Source organism: Ovis canadensis, chromosome X, assembly GCF_042477335.2.
Source record: "Ovis canadensis isolate MfBH-ARS-UI-01 breed Bighorn chromosome X, ARS-UI_OviCan_v2, whole genome shotgun sequence".
NCBI lineage: Eukaryota > Metazoa > Chordata > Mammalia > Artiodactyla > Bovidae > Ovis > Ovis canadensis.
In genome coordinates, this window is record NC_091727.1 from 27,996,486 (window position 1) to 28,002,622 (window position 6,137).

Here is a 6,137-nt window from a genome sequence, read left to right on the forward strand (position 1 = left end):
CCTGTTTCTGCTACCGCTACTTGTTTTTACATTCTGAAGTTGGTGAGCAAACTGGTATCTGTGTACCTCTTTTACAAACCCTGCAGAGATGGTCTCCTAATTGGGACTAGGAGGTTATTGCTACTTAATATCCTGTGGCCTCAGACACAAATAAGATTAAAACAGTTCCATTTAACGTCCAACTTTCACATTATTTATATTATGAATGCATTATTTATAGAAAACTCAAAGTAGTTAAGTAAACATATACTGGAAAACATTATATTTAAATTATCAGATACAATATTTTTTTCTTAATGCCATAGCTATTGAATATGTGGAGAGTGCTGTGATAAGAACAGGAAATTGTAATGGGAAAAGTTACAAAGAAAAAAGATTAAGCTGGCACTTAATTTTTAATGTGTCAATCATTGGTTTTTGAAATATACTTTTACATTATTAATTTTCAAACCTACAACATTGAAACCAAGGATGATTTTGTTGAACTGCACATCATAGGAAGCTACTCAGGTTGATAACAGTTTTCTTTCAGATCTATACCTTCTGCAAGAATGCTTTTTAGATATATTATTGTTCTCATCCATCAAACCAGAGCTATCTTAATAGACAAACTAATGAGAGATTTGTTAAGATTTTATTTATTTTACTCATAAATGTGGCCAGCATTTCATAATTCTAATAGGGCAAGGAAACAGTTTCTTCATGATAAATCCAAAGAAACCTAACTCAATTTAACTTTAAAATATTAATTTTACAAAATTTAAAACATTATTATTTATTACTAATTGGTATGAAATAGGAGCTTCCCAGGTAGCACTGATGGTAAAGAACCTGCCTGCCAATGCAGGAGACGTAAGACATGCAGGTTTGATCCCTGGATCTGGAAGATACCCTGGAAGAGGGCATGGCAACCCATTCCAGTATTCTTGCTTGGGAAGTCCCATGGACAGAGGAGCCTTGGTGGCTATAGTCCATAGAGTCACAAAGAGTTAGACCCAATTGAAGTGACTTAGCACTCATGCATGGTACCAAATAAAAATTAGGAAAAAATACATTTAGCAAATATTCAAAATAATATTACCTATAGAAATAGAAGTTGTTGAATCAGATATTAGAGCCACTAAAATATTTTCATTACAACAGGATATCCCCTAAACATTTCATTTAGAATGAGAACTATACTGCTATTGCCTAAATGATAGAGAATCTGTGCCCATACTGCCATTCCATGATTCAGTCCAAAACTGAAGGCAAGTCTTTGCTAATATATAAATTGTTTATTCTAGGGTATTCCACTTGGGAGAAGATAAATGCTTGATTAGTATGTTCCAGAAAAAACTGCATATTTTTATTATGTAGTATGCATTTCATAATCACTTCACCTTTATTTTAACATTTTTACTTAATTAAAACTGTTAAGTTACTTAAAGAAATGTTACTATCTCTATTTGATACTGCTACAGGGTAAATTAGGGAGGGCTACAATATATTTGTTCCATACCTCAGTGAGAGATAGGTTTAAACATTTACATTGGATAGAAGCCCATTTGGGCTGCCTTCAGTGCATTAGCAAGGAATCATTCTGGAGTTTTCATGTCAGTTAGGCATCATTACTCTTGGAAGTAATGATGTGCTCTTTGGAGCACTGTTTTAGGTTCCATAGAAAGATACGTCTGCCTTCAAAAATATAATGATCATTTGAGGTGGAGAGCATACATAATAAACAAGTATAATTCAAATGTGGTAGCAAGCTTATGAGAACAAAACATAGAGAACCAATATTACTGATGACATTACACATGGCCTTTTGACCATAACTCTGAACTCAAGCAAATATTATACTTTTGATCTGTTTCTGGCTGCAGGTAGTGTATCATAAAAACAATCACTCAAACCAAACAAAAACATATAGATTAAAAAAAAACACAAACAAACACCCTACCAACTTTAAACAAACAAATGAGACAAAATCTCAGGTAGCAGGTCTACAAGTAGTATAATTTCTTAATCTCTCTGAGCCTTTTCTTCATCTGAAAAATGTGAAAAGTTATCTGTCTCCTAAAACAGAATTATGGAAAGATCTGGGCCTGACATATTGTAGGCATTCTATAAATGTAGCTCTTAATACAATGCATACAGTACATTTGCTGACAAATACATAACCGGAGGAAACGGTGTACATGAAAGCGCAAAACAACCTTTTTCTTGAAAAAAAAAAATAAGGAGACTGAAAAGATATTAAATCAGCTCTAACACTACGGAAGGGGTTTAAAACTTAGGTTCCAAGCTTAAAGAATGTAATTTAACAATTTAGATTATATTGGCAATGAAATTCTAAGGCTCCAGTTTTAGAAAGGAAGACATAGAGGAGTGAATAAATGAGTAGACAAAAAGGAAAATATTACTAATATTTCCAAATGTAAAAAACATATTTTTGGCATGAAGATGCCTCCTCACAGAACTTAAGCAGAAATTCTTCCCACAGAACCTCATGCAATGAAAAATATCTGTGAAATGATTTTCTAAGCCTGCACAAGAAGTTTAACCAAGTCATAACATTTTTTCTATCCATTTGTTTTCAGCCCCTCAGCTCATGATCTAAGATGAAAATTCATCCAGTAGATAGTGAAGAATGCCAATGTGAATCCTGTTACACCATTTCGATGACAGGAACAGGTCCAGAGAGAATTCCCCAAACTAGCATTTAAAAATAATTGTATACATGTATTCCTCAAATAAATATTATCCATATGAGGATTCATAAAAGAGTAGGGGAAATAAAACTGAGAACTATGTAAAATTATAAAAAGAGAAAGGAGGATGAAGAAGCAGCAGCAAGAAGATCAAGAAGTAGAGGATTCTCTGGAGAGAGGCAGAAGGGAGAAAGAAGGAGAGAAGGGAGAAAGAAGCAGAAGAAATCAGGAAAAAGAGGAATGGAGCTCACCTTAAAAGTATTCTTTTAAAAAAGAAAAAAAAATGAAAATAGCACAAAAGGAAAAGTTTAAAACATCCTTCATAGTTTCAAGGAAATTAAAAAGAAAACTACCACTATGAAAATGAGACTATGGCTTTTCAGTCCAGCACTGAGTGGTTCTTCGGATCATGTCTGGTGGCTCCGCGGATTATAACAGAGAACATGGCGGCCCAGAGGGAATGGACCCTGATGGTGTCATCGAGAGCAACTGGAATGAGATTGTTGATAACTTTGATGATATGAACTTAAAGGAGTCTCTTCTTCGGGGCATCTATGCTTACGGTTTTGAGAAGCCATCAGCTATTCAGCAGAGAGCTATTATTCCATGTATTAAAGGGTATGATGTGATTGCTCAAGCTCAGTCAGGTACTGGCAAGACAGCCACATTTGCTATTTCCATCCTGCAACAGTTGGAGATTGAGTTCAAGGAGACCCAAGCACTAGTATTGGCCCCCACCAGAGAACTGGCTCAACAGATCCAAAAGGTAATTCTGGCACTTGGAGATTATATGGGAGCAACTTGTCATGCCTGCATTGGTGGAACAAATGTTAGAAATGAAATGCAAAAACTGCAGGCTGAAGCACCACATATTGTTGTTGGAACACCAGGGAGAGTGTTTGATATGTTAAACAGAAGATATCTCTCTCCAAAATGGATCAAAATGTTTGTTTTGGATGAAGCAGATGAAATGCTGAGCCGAGGGTTTAAGGATCAAATCTATGAGATTTTCCAAAAATTAAACACTAGTATTCAGGTGGTGTTGCTTTCTGCCACAATGCCAACGGATGTGTTGGAAGTGACCAAAAAATTCATGAGAGATCCAATTCGAATTTTGGTGAAGAAGGAAGAATTGACCCTTGAAGGAATCAAGCAGTTTTATATTAATGTTGAAAGAGAGGAATGGAAGTTGGATACACTTTGTGATTTGTACGAGACACTGACAATTACACAGGCTGTTATTTTTCTCAATACAAGGTGCAAGGTGGACTGGCTCACAGAAAAAATGCATGCCAGGGACTTCACAGTTTCTGCCCTGCATGGTGACATGGACCAGAAAGAAAGAGATGTTATCATGAGGGAATTTCGATCAGGGTCAAGCCGTGTTCTGATCACTACTGACTTGTTGGCTCGTGGAATTGATGTGCAACAAGTGTCATTGGTTATAAACTATGATCTACCTACCAATCGTGAAAATTATTTTCACAGAATTGGCAGAGGGGGTCGATTTGGGAGGAAAGGTGTGGCTATAAACTTTGTTACTGAAGAAGACAAGAGGATTCTTCGTGACATTGAGACTTTCTATAATACTACAGTGGAGGAAATGCCAATGAATGTGGCCGACCTTATTTAATTCCTGGGATGAGATAGTTTTGAATGCAGTGCTCGCTGTTGCTGAATAGGCGATCACAACGTGCATTGTGCTTCTTTCTTTGGGAATATTTGAATCTTGTCTCAATGCTCATAACGGATCAGAAATACAGATTTTGATAGCAAAGCGACATTAGTCGTGAGCTCTTGTGAGGAAAGTCATTGGCTTTATCCTCTTTAGAGTTAGACTGTTTGGGTGGGTATAAAAGATGGGGTCTGTAAAATCTTTCTTTCTTAGAAATTTATTTCCTAGTTCTGTAGAAATGGTTGTATTAGATGTTCTCTATCATTTAATAATATACTTGTGGACTAAAAGATATAAGTGCTGTATAAAATCAGCCAATTATGTTAAACTAGCATATCTGCCTTTATTGTGTTTGTCATTAGCCTGAATAGAAAGGCCTTTAAAATTGATTTTTTTTAGCATTTGAATGCATTTTGTTTGGTATTATATTTATTCAATAAAGTATTTAATTAGTGTTAAATGTGGACTGGACCCTGTTGCTAAACCCCAGCAAGCAATCATCCTAGGTAGGGTTAAACCCCCAGTAAAATTGCCATATTGCACATGTCTTAATGAAGTTTGAATGTTAAATAAATTGTATATTCACTTAAAAAAAAGAAAATGGGACTATGAGTTATAAGATGATGTAAAAATGGAATGGGGTAAAAAAATTAAAAAATTTAAAAAAATGGAATGGGGTAAAAAGAATACTTCCAAAATTAAGGAATTAAATAGAGGAGAAAAGACAGAAATTTAAAATGCATATAAAAGTAGTGAAAAGCAAAAACAAAGTTGCCGAGAAGTGAGTCAATGTCTTATAAGTAAGAATTGGTAAAAGTCACAGAGATAGTAAAGAGAGGATAATGGGTAGCCTGACCAAAAAAAAAAAAAAAAATACATGGAACAGAAAATAAACGTCTTAAGAATATGATGCAAGGAAGTTTTTCTATAATGAAAGAAGATGAGCTACTCAATCTGAAAGTGTTCACTGTGTTCCAAGACAATTCATTTAAGAAGTGTTAATGCTATCAATAATGCATATCCTAGTGACATGACTAAACCACAGAGTCCCATAGGCATTTAGTCAGAGAAATAAGGCCATTAAGTTGGTGGAAAAATGTTAAGAAGGACTACTAGTTCTATTCAAGAACTTTAGACTTAAGAAGTTAAAACAGCAGTATCTACTGGATTTTTTTAAAAAGTAACACCCCTCCACCCTCAACTTTTAAAAGTTAATATGAGTATTATAGAATCCAACAAGCAAAGCACATTAAAAAAATCCATAATCACAAGTAGTTTACAGTTTGACTTAAATTTCTACTTGTGTGTGTACGTGTGTATATTTACACAATGACACAGTTTTGAGATTGAGACTGTATCAGTTCAGTTCAGTTCAGTTCAATCACTCAGTCGTGTCCGACACTTTGCTACCCCATGAACTGCAGCACGCCAGGCCTCCCTGTCCATCACCAACTCCTGGAGTTCACCCAGACTCACGTCCATTGAGTTGGTGATGCCATGCAGCCATCTCACTCTCTGTCGTCCCCTTCTCCTCCTGCCCCCAATCCCTCCCAGCATCAGAGTCTTTTCCAATGAGTCAACTCTTCGCATGAGGTGGCCAAAGTATTGGAGTTTCAGCTTTAGCATCATTCCTTCCAAAGAACACCCAGGACTGTTGTCCTTTAGAATGGACTGGTTGGATCTCTGTGCAGTCCAAGAGACTCTCAAGAGTCTTCTCCAACACCACAGTTCAAAAGCATCAATTCTTTGGCACTCAGCTTTCTTCACAG

At 35.8% G+C, this 6,137-nt stretch overlaps 1 pseudogene; it reads left to right on the plus strand.

The window, feature by feature from the left end:
• Positions 1–3,074: 3,074 nt before the first annotated feature.
• On the plus strand, positions 3,075–4,969 carry LOC138930181 (eukaryotic initiation factor 4A-II pseudogene; annotated as a pseudogene).
• Positions 4,970–6,137: the final 1,168 nt, after the last annotated feature.